Raw genomic sequence first — 27,939 nt, 5'->3', positions numbered from 1 at the left:
GGCCTATATTTACGAAATATTCTTATGACAGGGCAAAGATAAGAACACCAGGAATCTCGTTGTGAAGCCACATTTCGGTTACATTTGTTACGTGAGGGTCATGTTGAAGGAGAAGAGCTTCAAGCTGATCAGACCTATTAGTAATGCTTCTGGCGTTAGCTTTAATTATTCGGAGCTGTTGGTCCTTTAAAGCACTTCAATTGTCAGCTCAAGTACATTTATTTTGGGGCAATCTGCATTCAAAAGGACAAACATGCTGTTTGCTTATATGATTATCCTCTATGGTGTTGATTGCATTTGTAACGATGTATTGGGTTGCGCCTGCGTTTAGGGGTAGGTTTTTCTTTTGCAATGATACCTTATCGTTCTTCACATCGTCCCAGACTTAGGCTTTGTTGTTGATAAAATGTTTGTAAAATTCCAATGAAACGTTATCCTTCTTATCACGGTTCGACTTGGCACTGTTCCAGAACTTCTTCCTTATGTCCCTTATTTATCGGGAATAGCCTTCACCGATCGATAGGCCACTATTTCTTGGTTTACGTCCATGTTTTAGAATTTCTGTTTCTTGACAGAAGTGCAGTAGTTTGAATATGAATGGCCTAATTTCGTTTTCTGCGTGTTTATCTAAACAGCGGATTCATCATCATCATCATCATCATCATCATCCTATTTTATGTCCACTGCCGGAGTAAGGCCTCTCCCTGTGATCTCCAATTACCCCTTTGTTGTGCCAACCGATTCTAGTGCTAAATGCTAGCGCCTGCGAATTTTTTAACTTCATCAGCCCACTTAGCCTTCTGCCATCCTCGACTACGTTTCCCTTCTCTTGGTACCCAATTCTGTAACCCGAATGGTCCGCCGGTTATCTAACCTACGCATATCGTGACTTGCCCAGCCCCATTTCTTTCCTAATGTCAATTAGAATATTCGCTATCCTTGTTTGCTCTCTCATCCACGCCGCTCTCTTCCTGGCTCTTAGCGTCACGCCTATCAGTCTTCGTTCCATCGCTCTTTGCGTGGTCCGTAACTTGGTTTCGAGCTTGTCAGTCTCCAAGTTTCTGCCCCATATGTCAGCAGCGGTAGAAGGCACTGATTGTACACCTTTCTTTTTAGTGATAATGGTAAGCTTCCAGTCAGAATCTGACTATGTCTGCCGAATGCGTTCCAACCTATTTTTATTCTTTTGCGAGTTTCCTGCTCATGATCAGGGTCCCTTGTGAGTAATTGACTTACTGTAGAGGCTGACTGCCAATACTGCACTCTTGTTCCCTTGCTCGGCTATTGATCATTCTTTGTCTTCTGCATATTAATCTTCAACACCACTCTTCTACTCTGTTAAGGCCCTCAATCATTTGTTGTAACTCGTCTACAGTGTTGCTGAACAGGACAATGTTATCTGCAAATCGAAGGCTGCTGAGATATTTGCTGTTGATTCTTTCTCCTAAGCCTTCCCATTTTAATAGCTTGAATACTTCTAAGCACACAGTGAATAGCATTGGAGAGATTGTGTCTCTTTGCCTGACCCCTTTCTTTAAGGGTATCTTCCTGCTTTTCTTGTGGACAATTAAGGTAGCTGTGGAATCTCTGTAGATAAGTTCCAAGATATTTACGTAAGCGTACTGTGCTCCTTGATTACACAATGTCTCTATGACTGCTCGCATCTCTTCTGAATCAAATAGCTGCCTTTTCGTAATCTACGAGTCATATAGAGAGGCTTATTGTACTCTGCGGATCTCTGGATAACCTGATTGGTGACATGGATGTGATCGATTGTAGAGTATCCCTTCCTGAAACCTGCCTGTTCCCTTGGTTGACTAAAGTCCAGTGTCTTTACTCCTAAGCCTACCCAGTTTAGTAGCTTGAATATTTCTTCTAAGCACGCAGTGAATAGCATTGGAGAGATTGTGTCTCCCTGTCTGACCCCTTTCTGTATAGGTATCTTGCTGTTTTTCTTATGTAAAATTAAGGTAGCCGTAGAACTTCTGTAGATATTTTCCAAGGTATTTACGTAAGCGTTCTGTACTCCTTGATTAAGTAACGCCTCTATGACTGCTGGTATCTCTACTGAATAAAATGCCTTTTCGTAATCCATGAAAGCCATATGGAGAGGCTTATTACACTCTGCAGATTTCTCGATTGCCTGATTGATGACAATCATGGGATCCATTGTAGAGTATCCCTTCCTGAAACCTGCCTGTTCCCTTGGTTGACATATCCAGTGTCCAGTGTTGCGCTTATTCTCTTGGAGATTATCTTGGTGAATATTTTATATGTTTGGGAAGTAAGCTAATGGGACTATAATTTTTCCATTATTTAATGTCTCCCTTTTTGTGGATTAGTGTAGTGTTGCCATTCTTCCAGTTCTCTGGGACCCTTGAAGTTGATAGACAGTTTGTATAAAGGGCCGCTAGGTTTTCAAGCATTATGTAGCCACCATATTTGATCGAATCGACTGGTAGTCCATCTTCTCCTGCCGCTTCTTTCCATTTCATGTCTTGCAAGGCCCTTCTATCTTCATCGCTAGTTACAGAAGGGTCCTCTGTAGCCTGCTCATTACTAGTTCAAATGGAGGTATCGTGGCTGTTTTGGGTACTGTACAGGTCACTAGAGAATTATTCCGCTGCTTTTACTATATCTTGGAGATGGCTCACATTATTTCGACTATCTTTGAGTGCATACATCTTGGTTTGTCTGATGCCTAGATTATTTTTCACTATCTTAAGACGGCGTCCATTTTTTACTGCTTCGTCAGTCTTTCTCACGTTATAATTTCGAATATACCGTATTTTCTCCTGGCTGACTAGTTTTGACAGTTCCGATAATTCTATCTGGTCTCATGATTTGTACACTTTCATTCTTTCTTTTCCTTATTAGGTCCTTTGTTACTTTGGAGAGCTTACCTACTGGCTGCCCTTAGTGCTTTACTTCCCACTTCAGTTGCTGCTTCTGAAGCAAACCTAGTGAGGTTTTGTTCATTGCCTCTACGTCAGCTTCATCTCTCTGTTCTAAGGCTGCATAGTTGTTTGAAAGTGCCAAACTCAATCGGTCTGCTTTTACCCTTGCTAAGTCTAGGTTGGCCTGTTTCATCTTGACCAATTTTGCTATTGCTATCTTGAAATTGAGGTGAATCATAGCCCTCACTAACCTAGAATCACTGCACTTTACGCTACATAAACCTTCCATATCCTGCATTATGCTCAATACTAACTGGCAGTAGTTCACGTATGTCAGTTATGTTTTTTTTGTTCACGGTACCCTTCAGAGACTCGGAGGTCTCGTCTTCTTTTAAGCCATAAACGATTAAGTTTTATCTACGGGTGTGGTTTTCCAAGTAATCTATTGTGTTTTTTCCAGGATTTCAATAATGCGTGTAATTGATGCTAGCTGGTTTTGACAGGTGACCATCTTGGCCTCCAGTCCACATATTGCGTCCAGTTTAGTGTTTATGTCATTTGATGGTTCTTCATTTATCTCTTCAATATGTGCCGCAATTTGTTTAAGGTGTTTTGAAAGTCGGGCAACATTGGGACCAGGATTTGACTGAATATTGCCACTCAGCAACACCAATACTTTCAGGTACAGAGGAACGCGACACAATAGGCAATGCATCCGTGAGCGCGGCAGCACAAATAGGAAGGGATCACTAGAACGGACACAGTTTCCATATTGTTTCCTAACTAGCGGTATGAAGAAAAACGAATTAGGTGAGCCCATCCTTGAAATGCTACCGCGCCCAGTGGACGCGCAGGTCCCGAGAGGATCATTTATAGGCGGTTGGTGTGGGGATGCTGTCCCTTGGACATGCGTGGTGGCACAGGCGCGTGTTGTCTCTGATTTAGTAGTCGCGGGATCCAAAGGAGTCGGGCACAGGATCCACGTGGAAGGTGGTGTTATTCAAGATCGTGTAGTCATCTTCAAGCAGCGGCGGTCCGGCGAGGCTGCAGACGGTAGTCAACAGCTCGGCGATCCACAACTGCGGTATGAAGACAAACGGTAAGCCCATCTGTATCGAGCGGATCAGTCAACGACACATCATGTGTCACTTGCTGGCCAAAAGTGGCCCAGCATTTATTCAGCACTGGTTTCATACAAGATATGCAGACGAGGGGGACGCCCTTTCCACATGGGGGTGTATCTTGCCACGAACACAGCGCGCGCCACAAGCAGTGCTGATAGTGACACAGACTACGATACATCCCCCTCTGTAAACAAAAAAAATTGCATGACAAGGACAGCTTTTTAGCTTTGGAAAACAGAAAAAGAGACAGTGAAATCAAAACAGATGTGGGCATCAAAACTACATCAAAGATCAGAGCACTGAGTCACGGCACTTGTTCAAAGCCCTCGTCATGCATTAAGGGACGAGGTGGTCGACGTTGTCTTGCAGTCCTTCTTGGAGCTACCGCCTGCTGCGGACGTATCGGCATAGTGCTCGCTGTGCAGTCTTGATTTTGCGCCGCATCTGGGTCGCGCTGCGTGCACATAGGGGCAGCGCATTCCTCAAAATAGTCTTCGTCGTCCTGGTGGGGACCGCGTAGGCGGAAAAACTCTCTAGTTGGCAATAGATGCTCGCGATTGCGTCGCAAGAGTTGGCCATCTTCAGCAGTCATGACTACATATGACCTTGGTTGACCAGACGAACGGAGAACCTGCGCCTTTTTTTTTTTTTTACCATGCGCTGTCTTTTATTCTGACTGTGTCGCCGTCGTTGAGTGGCCCTCCTGAGTAGACCTTTTGCTGGTGTTTGTCAAACCGCTGGCTTTGTCCGACCTGAAAAGCTGGGAGTGTTGTTCGCAGCGGACGTCCTTGTAACATTTCGGTTGGTCCCCGGCCGCAGTCTAGTGGAGGTGATCTGTAGGCGAGAAGGTCAAGCCAAAAGTCTTGTTTAGCTTCACTCGTTGTCTTCGAGATTCTGTTGACTACTTGTACCCCTGTTTCGACGAGCCCGTTGGAGCGGGGAAAATACGGGCTGGAAGTTACGTGCTTGAAATCGTAGACCTCTGAAAAGATCGCAAATTCTCTACTAGAAAACTGAGGTCCGTTGTCAGTGCCTACCTCTACAGGTATGCCATATCTCGAAAATATGACACTTGCTGCATCCACAATAGTTTTTGCTGAAGTATCTGCGAGCTGTTGGACTTTGGGAAATATTGTAGGGCATCGTAAATGCATAAATATGACCGACCAGCGTGGCTGAAAATGTCGATGCCGATGCGGTACCATGGTTGGTCTGGAACCGGTCGCATAATCAAAGGCTCCTGTGGCAACTTGTATGCATACTTTTTACACACAGGTCATGCTTGTACAAACATCTCGATATATGTGTTCATACCATGGCCAGAAGACCAGGCGCCGTGCCCTTTCTTTGCCTTTGTTAATTCCCATGTGGCCTTGATGAATTCTTGCCAGTATATCGCGCCTCATACTGGCCGGAATGACAACTTGCACCCTTTCATGAGGACCTCTTTTACTTCCGATAGCTCAGTAGCAGAAGACTTCAGCGGCCCTTCAAATGTTTCCCCGTTCTGCAGGTGCTCTATAACAGCGGGTAGCTGCGCGTCGTTCCGTGTCTGGGAAGCCAGTTTTGCCCACGTGGTTTGTCCACGGCAGCAAAAGCTGCTTTCCTGGAACATAGCGTATGGAAATGCCATAGCGTAACAGACGCAAAAAAAAAAATCGCTCTAATCTGGGTGGCATGTCACCGATCGCCTTTTGGGAGACAGAGGTCAACGGACGATGGTCTGTCTAAACGACAATCTGCCACCCATACACGAAATGGTTAAATCTTTCGCAGCCGAAAACGATGGCCATTGCTTCCTTTTCAATTTGTGAATAGCCTTGCTGCGTCTATGTAAGCACTCGGGAGGCGTAAGCAACCGGTTTCCTTGTACCGCTGTGATGCTGCAGCAGGGCAGCACCAATTCCGTTTTTTTATGCATCGCAATATACCTTGGTTTCTTTATCAGGGTCAAACACTGATAGCAAGGGCTGCCTGCTAAGGTAGTCGCACAGCACTCTTCATTCTTTTTCGCGGTTTGCTGACCATTCGAAAACGGTGTCTTTTTTTAGCAAGCTTCTAAGAAGCGTTGTCCTTTCCGCGAGCGCTGGCCGAAACTTTCCAAAATAGTTCACGACACCCAGCATCCATTTAAGAGCTAGTTTATCACTTGGTGGAGGCATGTTCAGCATGCACTCGACAAGGGACGAGCTTGGACGGATTCCCGCTTCGTTTATCACGTCACCGAGGAACTGAATTTGTTGAACGCCAAATGCACATTTTGCTGGATTGAACGTTCACCCCGCACGTTCTGCCGCTTCTAGCACTATGGCACGTTGGTCGTGCTCTTGCCGGGATTTGCCCACACGAGTATGTCATCGACCCTAACGCCAGGAAGCGCATCAAAAATGTCGCTTAGGGTTTGCTGGAATACTTCGGACGGTGACGATATTTCAAATGGGAGTCGCAAAAACGATAACGGCCGAAGGGCGTTGCGAAAGTGCATATCTTAGAAGTTTCCTCATCTAAGGGAATTTGGTGAAATCCTGCGTTTGCGTCTAGGCGAGTGCATACCTTTGCGCCGGTCAGCTCGGCCTCTATGTCTTCTAGCCTCGGCATTGCGTAGTGCTCGCGCTTGAGGCACTTATTTATCTTCCTGGGGTCCATGCATACTAGCTCGCCGCTTCCCGTCCTTCTTTCGTACGATAAGAATGGGACTAACTCAGTCTGTTGGCTCGGTCACTTTCGCAATTATTCCCGCTTGCTGCATGCGTGCCAACTCGTCTCGAAGTGGCTCCTCTAAGGCCAGGTGTACTCGGCGTGGTCTCTGAACCATTGCCACGGCGTCCTTGCAAATCACCATGTGGTAGACGCGTTTTACGCAGCCGGTGCCAGTGAACAGGTGACGAAAGTTGGAGACCACTCCTTCAGAGCTGTTCGCGACACGCTCTTCACGTGTGAAATCAGCCCCAGGTGTTCACTCGCCTCAAGACCTAGGATGGCTTGGCGACCTTTTCGTGCCACGAAAAAGCTAAGCAAGGCAACGCGATCGTTTATAACGACTTTGACACGCATGATGCCAATGTGCTTGCTTACGTCTCCGCCGTAGGAGCGTAGAATCGCACTGCTAGGGTAGAGGGGTGGCTGTGGGTTCATTTCGCTGTGTATTCCATAAGGCAGCAAATTTGCTTGCCATCCGGTGTCAACTTTTAACTGCCAAGTTCTTGATTAGGACTTGCCCCATCCAGTCATGCTTGCTTGACACGTTTCTTGCTGATACGTCGAGTATCTCGAAATCGTCTTCGCCATTTTGTATCTCGCCAACTAGTGCCGTCGCTTTACAACAGCTGACATCTGCGGCATGTTCGGCCAAATGCCGGGCAGTTTCTTGGGTTATTTTTGTGAATATGTACCGCTCGTGCACCTCATTGGCCTGTGCAATGCGATACTCATCAAATTTTTTCACCAGCGTGGGATAGTCGTCGTTCTTCTCGCCTTCTGCAAACGTGAAGGTGTTAAATACTTCAATAGCCTCTGCGCCGGCGACGCTAAAAAGCAGCGCTGTTTTCTTAGACTCAGGTCGTGGCTTTCCGGCAACTTCTGAAGCACTCAAGAAGATTTCAAACCTTTGTTTGAAGAGCTGCCAGTTCTTTCGCAGGTCGCCTGCTGTGCAAAGCGGATCCGGTGGCTTGAAGAAATCCATTTCGCTCGACAGCATCCTTCGTCTTCACGCGTCGTGCAGGCAGTGCATTGCCATGCTAACCACATCCGTGGCCGGTATTTTGTAGCGATGCCTTTCCGATTCTATGCTTTTTCCGGTTTTCGCGCTTGGCCAGTGGTCAGAGCGATGGTCTGCCCACATTATCAACGGGATCAGGCGGCCGTGTGAGGTGGATGACATGACGTTTATTTGTTTGCATCAGTACATGACGCGAGGGGCATGCAGAAAAAGCTGCCACATGGACAGCTTGACGAAGCCACAGGCCCTCACATTGGCGTTTGCGCGCACAAAGGTAGTATATCATTGTTTTACAAATGTCCTTTACACAATTTTGAGCATCGCGAACCATGCGAAGCAAATGAAGAAAAAAAAAAGATGTGCTCTAACAGGTCATAGTAAAAAACATATCTAACTAATAAGGATAAAAACAATGATAGGCACAACGGTATCAACTGTTCAAAAAAATAGCACGAGGGTGAGAGAGATATAATCATAACACAAGCTGTAACAATAACATTTCTCATACAAACTAAACAAGTGAAAAACCAAGAATATAAGCCATACAATGGGACTAGTTGGTTTCGATAAGGAAAAATTTGCGAACGCCAGGGAAACAATCTATTGCAGGCTGAAATAACTATACAGAGCTTTAAAAGAGGTATTTTCCAATCCGGTGGTTTCGTTGTGTAATTTATTCAGTAACCTTGGCAGGTTGTTACGAATAGTTTGTTGTCCGTATGTCGTTCTGATGGTTTCTACTTTCCAAAACTCTCTGGACCTTGTCGTATGTTCTGTAATGTTGATTTTTAAATCCGCTAGTGTTCTTAGAAAGCTGGCTCCATTTTTTATTTCTTGTTTGTACGCTCTACAGAGTCGATAATCGTACATACTGGCAATTGGCATTACATTGTATTTTATAAAAAATTCACGTGTATGAACATATTTTGGAACATTTTCTACGACTCGTAGGAATTTTTTTTTTGCAGTACATAAAGTTTTTCCAAATTTCCCTGTGTGGTAGTAGCCCAAAATAAGTGACAGTAGTTTAGACTAGAAAGAAACAGTGTGTTGAAAATCAGCATCATTATTTTTGTTGGCAGTATATGACGGTTACGGTAAAGAAGCCCGATTGTTTGAGATAATTTTGTCGCCAAGGAATTTACATGCATATCCCAAGATAAGTTTCCTTGAAAGATAACACCTAAAGTTTTAAAGCACGGAACTATATTGATAGGCGTTGAATTTAGCAATATAGGCGTATTAATTATTACGCTTTTATTTTTGCTTCGAAAAATATTCGTTTTGTTTTGTTTGTGTTTATTTTAAGACAATTTTTACGTGTCCATTCATGCAATTTTTGAAGAATTAGGTTTGCTTCCTCAACTAATTGATCTGCCGACTTTCTTATCAGGAAGATGCTAGTATCATCGGCGTAAATTATATAGTTTGCCTTGATATTCATACTAATGATATCATTAATATATAAATTAAAGAGGAAAAGGCCCAAAATACTGCCTTGTGGCACGCCACAAGAAACGGGCAGTGGACTAGAGAGTTCATCATTAATACCGACCCTTTGCTTGCGGTGTTCTAGATAACATGTGATGAGGGATGCAGCCTTCCCGCGGTAACCATAACGTAAGAGTTTCCTAATAAAAAGTGAATGATTGACACAATGAAATGCTTTTGTAAAATCTACAAACAACCCCAGAACCAGTTTTCCGTCATTAATTGCCCTTGAAATTAACTCTTTCTGAGCAAGTAAGGCACACTCCGTGCTGAGGCCTTTGCGAAAGCCAAATTGGCATTGATTTAGAAGTTTATGTTCTTGCTCAAAATCCATAAGCCGATTTAAAATTATTTTTTCAAGTACCTTCGAGAACATAGGAAGAATTGATATTGGACGATAGCTGCTCATGTCATTTTTGTCACCTTTTTTATATAGGACACTAATGCGTGCTTCTTGCATTTTACTGGGAAAAATAGCTGAGTGAGACAAAGGTTGAAAATATATGCAATGCATGGAGCCATCGAATTTGGCATCGCACGCACGAAGATGAGCTCAGCAGTTGGGATTCACTTAAGACACAGCTTCGAGACTTGTTCGGCAACCCCTACGGTCACCAACTTGCCGCGCAGAAGGCGCTTTCCGGCCGTGTGCAGACGTCAACAGAGCCCTATGTCACGTACATTCAGGACGTCTTGGCTCTGTGCCGCAAAGTTGACACCCACATGACTGAGTCAGACAAGGTTGCCCACATCCTCAAAGGCATTGCCGATGACGCCTTCAACTTGCTCCTTTGCAACAACGTAGCGCCGGTGGATGCTGCTATAAAAGAGTGCCGCCGCCTGGAACTCGCAAAAGCCGACGTATTGACCAGCAGTTTGCCCGTCTGCCTAACACCCCAGCGACATCTTCCTGTGCCGACACTCCTCGTCCCAACAACACTGCCGATGTTACCAGGATCGTCCGGCCTGAGATCGAGGCCGCCTATCCGGCTGCCTTCGACTCCAGTCCCACCAACACATCTGCAGTCACGGCCTCACTGATCCAGGCAGTTGTCCGCCGAGAGTTCGAAAACATGGGTCTTCGCACCATCTGCTCGGCCCATCGTCCTGATACCCGCCTGGCTTCTTCGATTTTACCCCGTCCCGCATCTTCTTATCCACCACGTTTCCGCAACCCATCTGAATGGCGCACTGCTGACGACAAGCCCATTTGTTTCCACTGCCATCGAATCGGGCACATTTCTCGGCACTGTCGCAGTCGCTGGAGTTCCCTGACCCGGTCTGCTTATACTGCCTACTCTCGGCCCCCAGGTGGCCTTTCTCGTCCCTATGCCGCACGCTTCGATAACGCCGCCGCTGATTCTCCTGCACCGAACCGCTCTTATTCTCGATCGCCTTCGCCCCAACGACGACAATCTCGCTCTCCCCAGCCCCGTCGCTCCTATTCGCCGACTCCCTTCGGCCGCCGCTCCCAGCCGGAAAACTAGACGATGCAGCGCCTCGAGGTGACGCTGCATTGCTCCCTACGCCGCCAAATCCTCCACTGACGTTGCCCACTCATCTAAACCTTCTTGACGTGCAAGTCGACGGTGTTTCTGTGTCTGCACTCATAGACACTGGGGCGCATTTGTTCGTAATGTGCGCTGACCTTCGTAACCGGCTCAAGAAAATTATCACGCCTGCCACGACGCCTGTTGTCCGTGTCGCCGATGGCGGAACAGCCCTCGTAATTGGTATATGTACGGCCCGCGTCTCCTTCGCCGATCGCTCAACAATCGTGCTATTCACTGTCATCGCCCACTGTCCCCACGACATCATCCTCCGCTTAGACTTCCTTTCCGCACATTCTGCTCTCATCGATTGTTCCGCCAGTACTCTCCGCCTTGACCTGCCTGTTCTGGATCCTGCTGAACCACACCCCAGTCGCCTCAGTTCCGTCGACTTCGTTCGCTTGCCTCCTTCGGCACTGACCTACGTTGACCTAGTGTCATCCCCACCAGTCCCCGACGGTCACTACATCGCGGCTCCTATGCACGCACGGGATCACAGTACCTCATACAGTTTTATCTATTACGGCGAATTGCGTCTGCCTGCCAGTGGTCAACTTTGGCTTGACGACACAAGTGCTGCCACGCGGGATGTCTCTGGCCCAGCTTTGCTCATTCGAGGATCACTCAGTAGCATCCATTGCAGTAGACAATTCAGCTGATCCTCCTCTACCATCGCAGTCGGCAATTTGTACCATCGCTGACCTACAGAAAATGATTGCGCCCGACTTGCCTTCCGAGCACGCTCGTGAACTCTACCGCGTTCTGTTTTCCTACCACGATATTTTTGACTTTAACGATCGTCCTTTGGCCCAAACTACAGCTGTCAAACATCGCATTAATACCGGCGATGCCCCTCCTATTCATCGCCGCCCGCATCGAGTGTCACCAGCTGAGCGTCAATTTATTCACGCAGAAGTTCGCAAAATGCTTGCCAAGAACATTATTGAACCATCATATAGTCCATGGGCGTCACCAGTTGTACTGGTCAAAAAGAAGGATGGCTCATGGAGCTTTTCCGTGGACTATCGGCACCTTAACAGGGTTACCAAAAAGGACGTGTATCCCCTACCTCGGATTGATGGCGCCCTTGACTGCCTCCACGGTGCTCGCTATTTCTCCTCTATTGACCTTCGCTCTGGCTACTGGCAGATTGCCGTGGACGATCTCGACCGCGAAAAGACTGCTTTTGTAACACCCGACGGTCTTTATCGATTCAAAGTGATGCCGTTCGGTCTGTGTAACGCCCCTGCCACTTTTGAACGCATGATGGACTCCCTCCTTCACGATTTCAGATGGTCCACGTGCATGTGCTACTTGGATGACGTTATCATATTCTCCCCAACGTTCGCTACGCACCTCGAGCGCCTCTCAGCAGTCCTGGACGTTTTTCGTCGAGCCGCTCTGCAACTCAACGCATGGAAGTGTCAATTCGGCCGTCGCCAGATTACCGTCCTTGGACATCTCGTTGACGCGAACGGAGTGCAACAGGACCCAGGCAAGATCCATGCTGTTGCGCACTTCCCTGTTCCGAAGTGTGTCAAGGTTGTGCGCAGCTTCATCGGCCTTTGTTCGTACTTCCGCCGTTTCGTGAGAAATTTCGCTGCCATAGCACGACCACTAACCGGGCTTTTGAAAAAAGACGCCCCTTTCCAGTGGGGCGATAACGAGGCCTCTGCATTCTCACATCTAATCGACATTCTCACAACGCCTCCCGTTCTGGCCCATTTCGATCCTTCTGCGCCTACCGAAGTCCGTACTGATGCCAGCGGTCACGGAATTGGCGCAGTACTGGCACAACGCCAGCATGGCCACGACCGTGTTATCGCTTACGCCAGCAGGCTCCTCTCACTCGCGGAGCGCAGCTATTCCATCACTGAGCGTGAGTGTCTGGCCCTAGTTTGGGCCGTTGCGAAATTCCGCCCATACTTATATGGCCGACCCTTTTCCGTTGTCACAGACCATCACGCGCTTTGCTGGTTATGCTCACTGAAAGATCCTACAGGAAGACTTGGTCGCTGGGCCTTACGCCTCCAAGAATATTCGTATACTGTCACCTATAAATCTGGCCATCTACACAAGGACGCTGATTGCCTGTCTCGCTACCCGGTCGACGAGCCTGACGACGCCGACAGTAGTAGCGCCAACGGCATTTTCTCTGTGTCTGCCTTCGCTAACATCGCCGATGAGCAGTACCGAGACCTATCGCTGCGAGCACTTATCGAGCGTCTGCGCTCAACACCTACCGACGCATCCGTTCGCCGATATGTCCTCCAGGGCGGCATTCTGTATCGAAGGAACTTCCTCCCTGACGGCTCCGATCTTCTCCTTGTCGTGCCAAAACAGCTACGACAGACAGTGCTCTTTGAGATGCATGACGCACCCACTGCAGGACATCTTGGGGTAACCCGCACGCACGACCGCGTCCGCCGCCGCTTCTATTGGCCTGGTCTCGCTCGCTCCGTTCGACGCTATGTTGCTGCCTGTGATCCCTGCCAGCGTCGGAAAACACCTCAGGTGCTACCTGCCGGACATCTCCAGCCGATCTCCGTCCCTGTGGAACCGTTCTTTCGTGTTGGATTAGACCTGCTCGGTCCCTTTCCCACGTCATCCTCGGGGAACAAATGGGTAGCCGTCGCGACTGATTACGCCACGCTATACGCTATCACTCGGGCTCTCCCTACCAGTTGCGCCACTGACGTCGCGGACTTTCTCTTGCGTGACATTATCTTGCTTCATGGCGCCCCGCGACAGCTGCTTACTGACCGTGGTCGAAACTTCCTCTCGAAAGTTATCGCTGACATTGTGCGTTCCTGCTCCATTCAACACAAACTGACTACCTCATACCATCCTCAAACCAATGGCCTGACAGAGCGGTTAAACCGTACTCTTACCGATATGCTGTCCAAGTACGTTTGCATAGACCACCACGACTGGGACATTGCCTTTCCTTAAGTAACATTTGCGTACAATTCTTCCCGGCACGACACCGCCGGATTTTCTCCGTTTTATCTAGTGTACGGTCGCGAACCTACCTTGCCCCTAGACACGGCACTTCCTCCTGCTGCGATCTCAACAAGCGAGTAAGCGCGCGACGCCATCGCCCTCGCCGACCATGCACGCCAGCTTGTCCGTGCTCGACTGACGGCCTCACAAACCACTCAGCAGCGTCAGTACAACGCCCGCCATCATGACGTACAGTTTTCGCCTGGTGCGCTCGTGCTCCTGTGGTCGACCTCTGGTCACGTCGGACTTTCAGAGAAGCTCCTTTCGCGATACACAGGGCCCTACCGGGTGCTGCGCCAGGTGACGCCTGTGACTTACCAAATTGCTCCTGTGGGTTCAACCTCGTCCTCTCCTCTGGCATCTAGTGATGTCGTGCATGTCAGTAGGCTCAAGGCCTACTACACTGCTTCCGAGTCCGATCTTTAGTCGCTCCGGGACGGCGCTTTTGCAGCCGGGGGTAGTGCTACGGAACAATATGTGAGATCACGAAAAGGCGAGCAGTGTGAAGACGACGACGATGATTAGAAGCTAGCGCGGGCTGTTGCCTCTTTGCCAAGCGCAGCGTACGTTCTTGTAAATATACTTGTACATAGCTTTTCGTCTGCGTCTTCCTACGTAACAATATCAACAACGTATTTTAAAGGTTTTATCTGTAACCCGTCAATATCTTTCGCACTGCTGCTGTTTAGATTTTTAACTATGTGGCTTACTTCGTTTTCATCTACAGGTTTAAGGAAAATGGTGTTGCTATTAACCGGAATATTACTAAGATCATTTGGTAGCATAGGCGTATTACTTGCACTTGCGAAATATGTATTAAATGTATCTGCAAGCCGCTTCCCAGATAATTCTATACCATTAATATCTAATTTAAGAACTTTACTGATAGGCGGATGATGCCTTAATACAGAGCTGAGCCTTTCCCACATAATCACAGAGCATCCAGCAGCAGTTGCAAAGAAATTTGCAAGATATTCTCGCCTAGCCTTTTTTATATCTTTATCGAGGCGATTATGGCACACTTTAAATTGGCGGAATAACTCGATATCTTTAGTTGAGATAAACTTGCCATAGAGAACAGTTTTATGCGCGATTCGTCTGAGAAGCTCAGAGTTAATCCATGGTTTCCGAATTTATTTGCTTGGCTTAACGCGCACTGAGGGAAAGCTAGATTCATATATCGATTTGACAATGTGAAGAAATTTTTCATAGGCCCCATTTGCTTCGTTGGATTTATATACATCTTCCCAACAGGCATATTCTATTTGTTCCCGAAATATAGACAAATTGCACGAGGTTATTTTTTGCATCTGGTGCATTGGCTGCGTTACCTTCACCCGAACGTGCCCTTTGGCGCAAATAAATATAAGCAAGTGGTCACTGAGGTCATAGGCAAATACACCCGCCTTAACTTTTTCAGGGATGATATTTGTGAAAAAAATATCAATTAAAGATGCTGAATATTCAGTAACTCTAGTGGGCAAGTCTATTACATTTATTAAACCATTCATTTTCTGTAAAATATCTAATTTTAAAGTTTGGGAATCGTTTTTCAGCATATTAATATTTATGTCCCCGCCGAAAATTAAATCAAGCCGATTTTTATTGACAAACTCAAAGATTTCTTCTATTTTATCAAAAAAAAATTGCTAGCGCTGCCATTGGGAGGGCGATAACACACTATAATAATGCTGTTATGCATTTTTATTGCTAGGATTTCATAGTCAGTTGTTGTTGCGGAAAGTTCGGGCAGTAAGTCACACTCGAATACTTTCTTTACCAGGATGCAAACTCCGCCTCCTCGAGCGTATGACCGATTTAAGTAGAAGGTACTATAATTTGGGACGCGGAAAATATCCGCATCGTTCATTGACCATGTTTCTGTTAACGGCATCGTATCAAACGATTGCCCTAGCTGTTCAAAAAACAAGGAGAGGTCGTTTTTCTTATTAGAAACGGAGCGGATGCTTAGATGAAAGCATTTAAAGGATTGCTGAAATTTTTTGCCCAATTGCTGACTGAATACTTGTGGCAATATGCAAGTCTCCCCACTTGCACAAGCTATCGTTATCAAGAACTGTTTTTAAGCGAGTTTATCAAGATCCCTCTCGGTAGAAACAGCTACTGCGCGTTCACCGTAGGCTTTTCGGAAAAGAACGCGGCCGTTGCTATGCCACACATATTTGGGGTTTGCTCGCTTCGCCCATATCTTTGTCTGAAAGAGCAAATCGCGGGTCCTTTTCGTAACATTTTCAAGCAGGAATACATCGTCTTTCGATTCACGCAACTTCTTTCTGCTTTTCCACCAGTGATCCCTATCTGCTTGTTTCGCGAAGAGACAGATTATACCCGGTATCTTTTCTTTATTTGACGGCAGCCGCTGAACTGAAACAACGTCATTTTCTGAGAGCCGTGGAAGTTCGAGCTGCACGGCTACTTCGTTTAGCTTTTCGAGCAGGTTTTCTTTTTCAGAGTGTTGAATCCCATGAAATTCCAGGTTTAAGCGGCGGCTGCTCCATTCAGGTTGGTCAATTTCAGCGTGAAGCTGATTGACGTCGCTCTCGTTTCCTTCAAGTCTTTCGGTTCTGCGTTTTAGATCCTTGATCTCATTTTCATTTCGCTCCGTTCGTTGTTGCAGTTCATCGTACTGTTCGCTCAGAAATTGTAAAGTGTCTTCAATGCCCTCACCTACCTCTCGGAGTGGCAACAGCTGCTCAAGCTTTCCGTTAGTGGTCATTAACAACTGCCGCACGTCTTGCGCATGAGAATCATCCCTAGATTTGTTAGCTTGCACACGTAATTTCTGCCGTCTACAGGACGTGCAGCGCCAAGCCAGGCGGTACGCATCTCCCTTCGACCTAATTGTCGAGTCCCGAGATTCCCGAGCATTTCCCGGTGTGAAATTTAGAAGTACAGTCTCTACATTCAATGATAGAGTCTGAAACAGTAAGCGTTAGCTCACAAGTGGCGCATATCACATTGCAGGACATAGTCACAATTTGGCAGCAGCAGCATCAGCAATAGGGGAAAAAAGTACTAAGTATAGAAATACTATCCTGCGAAAAGGCAGGTTGTTACTTTGACGATGCTTCTTCGATGCTGCCGCTGCCGCCAATGTCAGAATAGCATAGAATAAGGGATAAGGCATCGCTACAAAATAGCGGCCCATGTATCGAGCAGTCACATCATGTGTCAATTGCTGGCCAAAATTGGTCCAGCGTTTATTCAGCACTGGTTTTATAAAAGATATGCAGAGGAGGGGGACGCCCTTTCCACATGGGGGCGTATCTTGCCACGAACACAGCGCGCGCCACAGGTAGCGCTGATAGTGATAGAGATTACGATACACCCATCGTCGAAATGCCACCGCGCCCAGTATCGTTGGGCCAATGGGCACACGGCCCTTTTGAGCCAGTCCGTCGGGACGGCAATGAGCCACATTTGCTCGCATACGTGTCGCCATCCCTTGGGCACACAAGTCTCTTAGCGCTACACCCTCGACAAAGATCAACATCGCCTGCGTACTCGCGGCATGTCCACTTATCAAAGTGCAAATACGCCTGAACTGCTGTTTGCATCTTGACAGCGCTTCAGAACGATGCACATAACTATAAATTTTGCATGACGTTTATTTTGTGACATGTGGAACATATGAACACGAACATATTACATGAGGTTACATGCTGGATGGTATGGAAATAAATAAATTTGTACGGATCGCAGTTAGTTGTATAGCGTTTTGTTAACAGCCCCAATAAAGCTTCGCTCCTCGTTGAGTTCAACACGTGTGCTGGAACTGCATGTTTTTTTATTTATTTTCGCCCTGACGCTCGAAAGCTTTTATTACGCTAGACGCACTAGAACAGATATCAACCAAAATACCGCACTCACAATATGCAGACAACAGCCGGTCTCATGTCCACCGAAAGTTACGGTGAGCAAACCACTCGGTTAAGTACTTTCACTTATTGTCAGTTAATGTTTCGAGAGTGCCTGCACATCCGCACGTGCCTAAACGCGAGTGGATGCAGCGATCGCCTTTCCCGAGCGGTGTGCGCGTGACGCATGCTGGCCGGCGGCGCCGTTTTCGGGGCAGAGCGATTCCTCTCCGCGCGCACCCAGTTTCCTTGACGACTCGTGGCCGTGCGAAGAGCAGCTCCTGGACAACGACAGCTTGACAGATCACCGGCCTGGCTATGGCGGGGAACGCGGAAGTTTTCTGCGATTCATGCCCGAAAGGAGGCGCGGTTCCCGACACGTCGGTGGCGGGTGTTTATTTTTATTATTTCTTGTTCCACATTTTATCCTCGTGAAAAAATATTCGTGCTGTGCGAAGAGCCAGAGTGTCACTCTAACTTTGGGTGCATCTTGGCGCGTCCTGAAGCGGGAACTATCATCTCTTGTGTGTCACGAGAGGTCACTTCCGGCTTGATTAATAAACTCACCGAAGCACATATTCGCAACAATATGAGGAACGTGTCTGCTGCAGCAAAAATCTAGACACCACTCAGCGCATCCCATTGGAATGCAAAGGTGTTCACCCAGTGAAACCCATAGGTAACAACGCACACCTTTGGGAAGCACTTGCGCTCTTTTTCAAAATCGTAGTATCACGAACCATAGCTTTGCACTTGCATATTTTACAAATTGAGCCAAATGGGAGCCTATAGCCTGTCGGTATTTATGGCTCATGTTCTCTAAGGCTCTCCTTAACACAGCGGTCTGAGTGCACTACACACACTTTGCCACATGAAAACGCAATCTTATATGCCACACCAACGCTGCAGTCTACAATCTTCGCGTTGTAGATTACAGTGTCGGTGTGGTATATAAGATTGCATAGGATTTGCACAAATGCATATTTTGTCTGGCTTCATTGTAGAGCGTTAATCAATACTACATACGCCAAAAGCAATAAGAGTTAAGGGCGCAGCTACGAATAACCAGATGAGTGCGCTCATGAATATGTTTATCTGCAAAAAAATTGATGCCCCAGCACAGAATTACACACGCACACCTTACATCTGTATTACATTTTGCGAGTGCGACCGAAGCTAGACGCCACGGCCCGAGCCAGAGATATTGAGAGCGCTTAAAAAGTGACCGTGAACTGCTCTCAATTTGTAATCAGTTGCGTCAATCGTTACATTTAACACAGCGCTCTCTGTAAAAGGCTGAAAACACGGGACACTTACCTGAGGCTAGGCATCGCAGTGTGACCTGCAGCCGTGTTTCTGCTGATATAGATCGCCGCATCACGGTATTTTCCTTTCCTACGCGGTGTCCGACGCCCAAAAGCAGTCGGTGAAAGCGTTCTCTGCTGACCCACCTCCGGTATTCGTCGAGGTCGGTGTCCAGGAGCTCTTTGTACAGCAGCTTTAGGTTTCCCATCTATTTTCCTCTCATCCTGTCTTTCTGTCAACAAGACTCTTCTCGCGGAAACAAGTAATCGTCCTCGTCAATTTCCGATAACACCACAGCCATCACGGCCAAACGCCATTTCGTGTCAACCTCCATCCTGTCGAGTGCTCCCAAACCAGTTTGTTGGTAGCGGCTGCACGCGCTGCGGTCGAGAGTGAAGTCCGCTGAAGCATTGGCTAGGGCCGCCTCCATCTAGTGGATTTGCACACATCCGGGCGGTAAGCGGAATATTCACCCGCGTCCGCGAGAAATACGGGTTCGGTCCGCTGTCTGGATACACTATCAGCGAAACCGGGTGGTAATTCACGGCGGATATTTTGTTACCAGACTTATGCGATAAAACCACTTCCCCGTTCTCCATTGTGCAGGCAGAGTTAGTTTATTGACTGCTGGAAAATATTAGCCAGTATTGCAAATTGAATGCCCTAGTGCTTTTTAAAAGAAAATTGCTATAATACTATCAAAACCAGGCCCTGAGTTTAAAGGCAAAGGATCAATGAGCTTAGCAACAGCAGAGGAATGCGCAGTTATGAAATGCACAATGAGATAGTTGTAGTACTCCGCGTATGGTAGATGAATGTTCGATTAAGCTTTAAAAAAATATTTACAAATTATTCGTTAGGAGCTTTTGCCAAAGCTTAAGTTGGAATTGCGTCACCTGACCCATCTTTCAAGGTGATAAAGCTATCACAAAACAGGTTAGCAATAATAAAATTATCACAATTTCGCCATACGGGCGAAGCAATGAATGCCATAGCAAGCTGTTTGAACATTACACGAAGTGTAAGGCTCGTAACTGTAGTGGCGGTATGAATTGAAGTAAACGTAAGCTGAGGAAGTAAAAACGAGCTGTTGTGCCAGGGGTCCTCTGTTTGGATCATGTCATCGGACAATTTCAGTTATGCTTAGCAACTAAAACGAGTGTCTTAATTTCTTATCGAATTTACCACCAGTTTTTTGTATAGGGTATCTTTGAAACTTCTCTCGTGGGCCGATCCCGGAGGTCGTGCACAGCCGCGTCAAGAAAATTGCACCATTTTAAGGATTGAGCTCAGTTATTGTTTCGCACGTTTAATAAATGTCTAAGAAGGTTTCAGATGAAGCGCCTGCGCTGTCGGTGTTTTGTGCCACGCGTTGCCACTGAGTACGCTCGTGTAGTGGCGCGTCAAGTCGCCCGATCTCTTATATTAGCCTCGCAGCAACTGCAAAAAGAGCGTTACGACCGGTGCCAACGCGATCTTCAGTTCACCCCAGGTGCTTGAGTGCTGCTTGGTCACCATGTCGTCAGGTCGGCCTCTCCCAGAAGCTTCTCTCTAGCTACACAGGGCCTTATGAAGTCCTACGTCAAGTTAACGATGGCGAGGGCAATTACGAGATCGCGCCGTTACAGTTACGTCCCTCCTTTAGTCCACCGCCTGTTGACTTCGTGCGCGTTTCGCGGCTGAAGTCATACTTGGCCCGCAGTTCTTCGCCTATCATGCGCCGAGACGGCACTTCAGAACCCGGGGGTCCTCTTACGGAATGATAAAAGAAGAGCGAGGAAGAAGTTCGCGAGACGCTGGCGGCTGCGCGTTGTTACTAGTCAACCATTTTAACCCAATTGACTCTGCTTGTATATACATTGTCAATACAGTCTGTCTATACCCCCAACATCCCCGTAACAATATTTTCATGAATGTAAGAACTGGTATGAGCAACTTTAGCGATAGAATGGTGTGGCAAAATGACCCGCTTATACTACATGTAATAAAGCAGAGCGTAGCATATAGCATACATATACCTAAATATATGCGAAACCTCACGGCGACGGCGACGACGAGAATTCGCTTGAAGTGTCCATATAATTGCTATCGCAATGGGATAAGTTCTATAAACGGAGTTGGTACCATTCCTATAGCCCCCAGTTGCTACAAGCTCACAGCCATTCCACGCTCGAGTCTCACCCTAAACCATCAATGTCGGAGTCCCTTTCCAACATGCCGAAATTATTGTGTTTGTGCGCGAAAGTACTGCTCTGTCGCTATGGTACCGAGCTTCAAAAGTAATCAAAACTAATTTGAACCTCTTTTCGCTGAATACACGACAGCATATGAAGTGGACAGCCAAACATTGTATTGTGAACTCCAGATCAGATGACCATTCCTTCCCACCCCGGAATGTTTGTAAGGTAGGATTAACTCGCGCCGTTGAACAGGGCATCAATGTTGCTTGGGCCATGGAGTAACGTGTCATTAAGCGGTTTACTCTGAAAGCCCTTATACACTTATATAACAGGCTGTCATTTAAATACATGAAAGACACGTGAAATACATTTAAAATAGAATGGAACATGCTAAATGTTAGTAGACAATTATTACATAGATACTCATGCTACATTTATGTATGTACACTGAGCACGTTCTTGTGATTTCTTTATTTTTTAGTAATAAATTTAGTTCATTGATTGGTTTGTTTTAAATCACAGGGGCTGCATAACTTCTCCTAGAATGCGTCAATTCACAACAATTTCTGTGAAATACCTTGGCGACACAAAAAAAAAAAAGAAATATGAGGACACCTAAGCACTTGCCGGCTGTAAACTTCTCTAACATGTGATACTTACAAATCTCGTTAACTTTCTTGGCTCAAACTGCTTTTTCACCTAAGGTCCACCACAGCAAAACATTCTCACGTGAAACCCAGCTAATATATTTTACTGAAAGATTACACTGTATCTTGCAACGTGTTCTTGTGCTGACTTTGTGTTGCCACCAACCACTGTTGAATTTCAAGTGGAGTCTTTTAAACCTTGACAGTAACGTGCTGAAATATATTGAATGTTTTCTTACCAACCGTTATATGTTACTGCGAATAATTACGACTCATCATTGACTGAGGTTCACGCTGGTGTACCTCAGGGATCGGTACTAGGGACCCTACTTTTTCTTATTTGTATAATGACCTAACTACTTTGTTGACGTCTAGCACTGCTTAGTTGACGTAACTACTTCGTCTACGTAACTACTTCGTTGACGTCTTGCCGATGACTGTGTGATATAGATCGTGAAATATATACTAACGACTACACTAATGCTCTACAATCTGACTTGCACTATGTCATTGATTGGTGTAACAGCTGACTAATACAACTCAATATTGTAAGCACTATTAACGTACTTCGTCATTTTCATTTGTACATAGCCATCATCATCTTCCCTGTTTTCCTTCTTCGTGCGTGAGCTGGCGCGTTGCCTTTTTTGGAATAAACAGCGCTGGACAACTTGATCGGTCTCGGTATTATAAAGTGGTGGAGGTAGGTCAAGACCCCGACGTCCTCTGGCGTTCCCGTCCTCCCTGGAGCTCCATACCGGTCGCCGCCAGCGCCCAGCTACCCATACAACGATGGACACTTCCAACCCCGGCTCTTCCGGCACCTATAACCCTACCCCACAGACGACCCCGCCTGCGGCGCCCTCTTGGACTGTGACGAGCCCTCAGCGCGATCCCCCTGTCTTTGCGGGACTCCGCGGTAATGACGTCGACGATTGGATCGACCACTACGACCACGTGAGTTCTTGCAATAGGTGGAACACCCAGAAATTGAGGCACGTCGCCTTCTACTTGACCGGTGTTGCAAAGACGTGGTATTTTAACCACGAATCCGACATCGCGGATTGGTCCACGTTTACCTCCAAGCTGCGGCAAATCTTCGATTCCTCGTCTGGCTGTGCAGAAGTCGCCAAGCAGAAGCTGGGAACGCGCCGCCAACTTCCACAAGAGTCTTACACCTCATACATAGAAGATGTCTTGGCTCTGTGCCGCCGTGCGAATCCTAGCATGACGGAAGCCGAACGCGTTCGCCACATCTTAAAAGGCATTGGGTCAGTCGCGTTCAACGCCTTAATCGTGCAAAATCCGGCTTCTGTCCAAGACATCACTTCAACGTGTCAACGCCTGGACGAGCTGCAGTCTATTCGTCTTCCACATGACAGCAGCGATCCTGAGGTTCCCCATTCTCCAGATCTACGTGCTCTTATCCGCACCATCATCCGCGAAGCGCTTCAACTACAGCACCTGAGGCGTCCACCTGCTGCCTGCGCACCAACCCCCACCTTCGACTTGCGCGAGGTCGTAAAGCAAGAGTTGACAGCGATGACTACGCCCACGACGCATCTTGCTGCGCTAGCGCGCCCCACACCTACCTACGCGGATGTTGTTTCGCTACCCACCCCTACTGTGACTTCCGTGCCTACTGGCGTTTCCTATGACCATTTGGCTTCGATGGGAACCAGAGCACTTGCTGCGCCATCGTACCCTCAGTGGCGTCCACCTCGTTCGGTTTGTTTTTACTGTGGTATACGCGGCCATATATCTGGCTTCTGCCGCCGTCGCCAGCAGGATGAAAGACGAGGCTATGCTGAGCACGAGAGAGACCACACTCGCCGATCAGATGCTTACTATCCCGGATCGTACTCGTTCCCTCAACAGCGTTCTCCGTCTCCTCCAGCTGCTGCCAATCTGCCTCATAGTTCCCGTTCGGCCAGACGTCGTTCTCCATCGCCTTACCGGCGCTCTACATCACCGCTTCGCCCCACTTCCCATCTTGTCGACCAGCACTCGGAAAACTAACTGTTGCAGTTTTGGAGGGGAAACTGCTTCTTATCGGTCTTCAAAAATTCCTCCTGTTCGCCCGGCCAACATGCTTTCTGTGACTGTCGAAGGTGTTCCCGCGTCAGCTCTCATCGATACCGGTGCCGCCGTTTCTGTTCTTCGGAGTGATCTGTGTTCCCGCCTCTGTAAAGTAAAAACGCCTTATCTTGGTCCTGTTTTGCGTGGTGCTAATAATGCATTCATTCACCCCGACGGACAGTGTACTGCTCGTGTTCTCATCGCCGGAATACGCCACCACATTGAGTTTATCATCCTTCCAAAGTGTATCCATGAAGTTATACTTGGCTGGGACTTCCTACATTCTGCTTCAGCCGTCATTTCATGTAGAGAGGAAGTTGTCCACATCACGGATACAGAGCTTGCACCTGTTACGGACTCTTCACTTTCATGCGTGAACTTGGCCATCGCTGAAGACTACGTCCTGTGCCCTGGTCACGAAGACGTTGTAGCTGTAACATCCAGTCAGATCGCCGAAGCAGACGCCCTATAGTCGCCCCTTCTTCCCGCTGTACTTCTCGTGGAATTCTCATTCCCACCTGTCTCGTCCGGTTTTCACTTGGCCGCGCCCTTCTGTCTGCTTGCAACAGGACCCCAGATCCTGTGATGCTGCCCAAAGGGATGACTGTGGCAACCCTCGCCGACACTCAACCTATCTCTATAGTCACGCTTTGCCCTTCTTCATCGCCAGCACCAACTTCAGGTTTGGATGATTCTTTCCCTCCTCCAGCCGTTCTAGGTTCTGACTTAACAGCCGCGCAGTCCGAAGCCTTAATGGTGGTCTTGGCAAAACACAAAGCCTGTTTCGATAGCTGTTCCGCTGTGTTGAGCCAAACTTCTGCGGCTACACACCGCATCGAAACCGATGGTTCCGCTATAATACGACGACTCCCCTATCGTGTATCACCGTCCAAATGAAAGGTCATTGAACAACAGGTGGCTGACATGCTTGCGCGGAAGATAATACGACCTTCATCTAGCCCATGGGCTTCTCCCGTGGTCCTGGTAAAGAAAAAAGACGGCTCCGTTCGCTTTTGCGTCGATTATCGCGCGCTCAATAAGATCACATGCAAGGACCCATATCCAATACCTCGAATGGACGACGCTTGGGACGCACTACAATGACTTCAGCCAACATCTTCATGTATTAGACGAAGTTCTCAAGTGCCTTGCAAATCATCATCATCATCATCATCATCATCACCCTGGTTACGCCCACTGCAGAGCAAAGGCCTCTCCCATACTTCACGAACAACCCCGGTCATGTACTAATTCTGGCCATGTCGTCCCTGCAAACTTCTTAATCTCATCCGCCCACCTAACTTTCTGCCGCCCCCTGCTACGCTTCCCTTCCCTTGGAATCCAGTCCGTAACTCTTAATGACCTGAAGCATAACTGCGAGTCGGCCTAGTTGGAACATATTCATATTTATACTTTCTGTGCGCAAACAAACCGGGACGAAGAATAGGGGCAACACAAGGACGAGCGCTCGTCCTTGTGTTGACCCTATTCTTCGTCCCTGTTTGTTTGCGCACAAAAAGTATAAATCTTAAGGACCATCGGTTATCTTCCCTCCTCATTACATGTCCTGCCCATGCCGATTTCTTTTTCTTGATTTCAATTAAGATGTCATTAACTCGCGTTTGTTCCCTCACCCAATTTGCTCTTTTCTTATCCCTTAACGTTACACCCACCATTCTTCTTTCCATAGCTCGTTGCGTCGTCCTCAATTTGAGTAGAACCCTTATCGTAAGCCTGCAGGTTTCTGCCCCGTAGGTGAGTACTGGTAAGACACAGCCATTATATACTTTTCTCTTGAGGGATAACGGCAACCTGCTGTTCATGATCTGAGATAGCCCGCCAAACGCACCCTAGCCCATTCTTATTCTTCTGATTATTTCCGTCTCATGATCCGGATCCGCCGTTACTACTTGCCCTAAGTAGATGTATTCCCTTACCACTTCCAGTGCCTCGCTACCTATTGTAAATTGCTGTTCTCTTCCGAGACTGTTAAACATTACTTTAGTTTTCTGCAGATTAATTTTTAGACCCACTCTTCTGCTTTGCCTCTCCAGGTCAGTGAGCATGCATTGCCATTGGTCCCCTGAGTTACTAAGCAAGGCAATATCATCTGCGAATCGCAAGTTACTAAGGTATTCTCCATTAACTTTTATCCCCAATTCTTCCCAATCCAGGGCTCTGCATACCTCCTGTAAACACGCTCTGAATAGCATTGGAGAGATCGTATCTCCCTGCCTGACGCCTTTATTTATTGGGGTTTTGTTGCTTTGCTTATGGAGGACTATGGTGGCTGTGGAGCCGCTATAGATATCTTTCAGTATTTTTACATACGGCTCGTCTACACCCTGATTCCGTAATGCCTCCATGACTGCTGAGGTTTCGACAGAATCAAACGCTTTCTCGTAATCAATGAAAGCTATATATAAGGGTTGGTTATGTTCCGCACATTTCTCTATCACCTGATTGATAGTGTGAATATGGTCTATTGTAGAGTAGCCTTTACGGAATCCTGCCTGGTCCTTTGCTTGACAGAAGCCTAAGGTGTTCCTGATTCTATTTGCGATTACCTTAGTAAATAGTTTGCAGGCAACTTACAGTAAGCTGATCGGTCTATAATTTTTCAAGTCTTGGGCGTCCCCTTTCTTATGGATTAGGATTATGTTAGCGTTCTTCCAAGATTCCGGTACGCTCGAGGTCATGAGGCATTGCGTATACAGAGTGGCCAGGTTCTCTAGAACAATCTGTCCACCATCCTTCAACAAATCTGCTGTTACCTGATCCTCCCCAGCTGCCTTCCCCCTTTGCATATCTCCCAAGGCTTTCTTTACTTCTTCCGGTGTTAGCCGTGGGATTTCGAATTCCTCTAGACTATTTTCTCTTCTATTATTGTCGCGGGTAGCACTGGTACTGTATAAATCTCTATAGAACTCCTCAGCCACTTGAACTATCTGATCCATATTAGCAATGATATTGCCGGCTTTGTCTCTTAATGCATACATCTGATTCTTGCCAATCCCTAGTTTCTTCTTCACTGCTTTTAGGCTTCCTCCCTTCCTGAGGGCATGTTCAATTCTATCCATATTATACTTCCTGGAGACCAGCCTTGCAAATGCTGGTCTCGAGATCAATAAAAAAAATGCAAATTTGCAAGCAAGCCGATAAAAATATTGGGTCACGTTGTCTCAAAAGATGGCATCCAGCCATACCCCGAAAAGATTAGTGCCGCTCTCCAGTTTCCTCGCCCCCAGCAACAGAAAGATCTACGTATTTTTCTCGGCTTGACGTCATATTTTCGTAGATTTATACGCAACTTCGCAGCAATAGCAGCTCCTCTACACAAGCTACTGGTTACCGGTGCCTCTTTCACGTGGACTAACGACTGCGAGTGGGCTTTTCAAGCTCTTAAGCGGCATCTTACTTCCGGACCAGTGCTTCGCCACTTCGATAATCGAGCCCCCACCATACTCCATACTGACGCAAGCGCACAAGGTATTAGCGCAGTACTTCTGCAACGTAATAAAGCCTCTAAAGAGCAACTCATAGCATTTGCCAGCCGAACACTTTCTCCAGCTGAGCGGAACTACACCATTACAAAGCAAGAGTGCCTTGCTATCGTTTGGTCGATTCAGAAATTTCGCCGATACCTTTACGGCCGCCACTTCACCATCGTCACCGACCATCATGCTCTGTGTTGGCTGTCATCAATGAAAAACATGTCAGGACGCTTAGGACGCTGGATACTCCGCTTGCAGGAATATGACTTTACTATAACGTACAAGTCTGGAAAAAGTCATCATGATGCAGACGCCTTGTCTGGCTGCCCACTTTCGCTCACTCCCGGTAACGCGCCGTCGTCTTCCCTACCACGTCGTTCCGATGCTACGCCTGCCCCACACCAGCTCTCGATAACGCCCCTGGACCAAGTTACGCTTTTTTTATTTACTCATACTGTTGGCCTGTCGGCCGTTACAGGGTGGGTCAAAGCAGCATTTCAACAATTAGTAGAATACATGTTATTACAATAATACATATAGCACAAAAACAAAACAAGTCAATAGCAGTATTTC

General features: G+C 47.2%; 1 long non-coding RNA gene and 1 pseudogene across 2 annotated transcripts in view; both read right to left on the bottom strand.

The window, feature by feature from the left end:
• Positions 1-2,946: 2,946 nt before the first annotated feature.
• Positions 2,947-27,939, bottom strand: part of LOC140218927 (uncharacterized) — a 142,924-nt gene continuing 117,931 nt past the window's right edge. Inside the window, exons 5-6 of one of the 2 annotated variants that reach the window (XR_011895070.1) lie at positions 14,102-14,246; positions 2,947-3,976 (exon numbers count right to left, since the gene is read on the bottom strand). This is a non-coding gene — a long non-coding RNA (uncharacterized lncRNA). The remainder of the gene's footprint in view (positions 3,977-14,101; positions 14,247-27,939) is intronic. The other variant, XR_011895071.1, reaches the window with a different exon arrangement.
• On the bottom strand, positions 15,867-16,773 carry LOC126521509 (uncharacterized; annotated as a pseudogene).

The sequence above is a fragment of the Dermacentor andersoni genome, chromosome 6 (assembly GCF_023375885.2).
Source record: "Dermacentor andersoni chromosome 6, qqDerAnde1_hic_scaffold, whole genome shotgun sequence".
NCBI lineage: Eukaryota > Metazoa > Arthropoda > Arachnida > Ixodida > Ixodidae > Dermacentor > Dermacentor andersoni.
The sequence above is the reverse complement of the archived record's forward strand: the minus strand, read 5'-3'. Positions and strand labels throughout refer to the sequence as shown.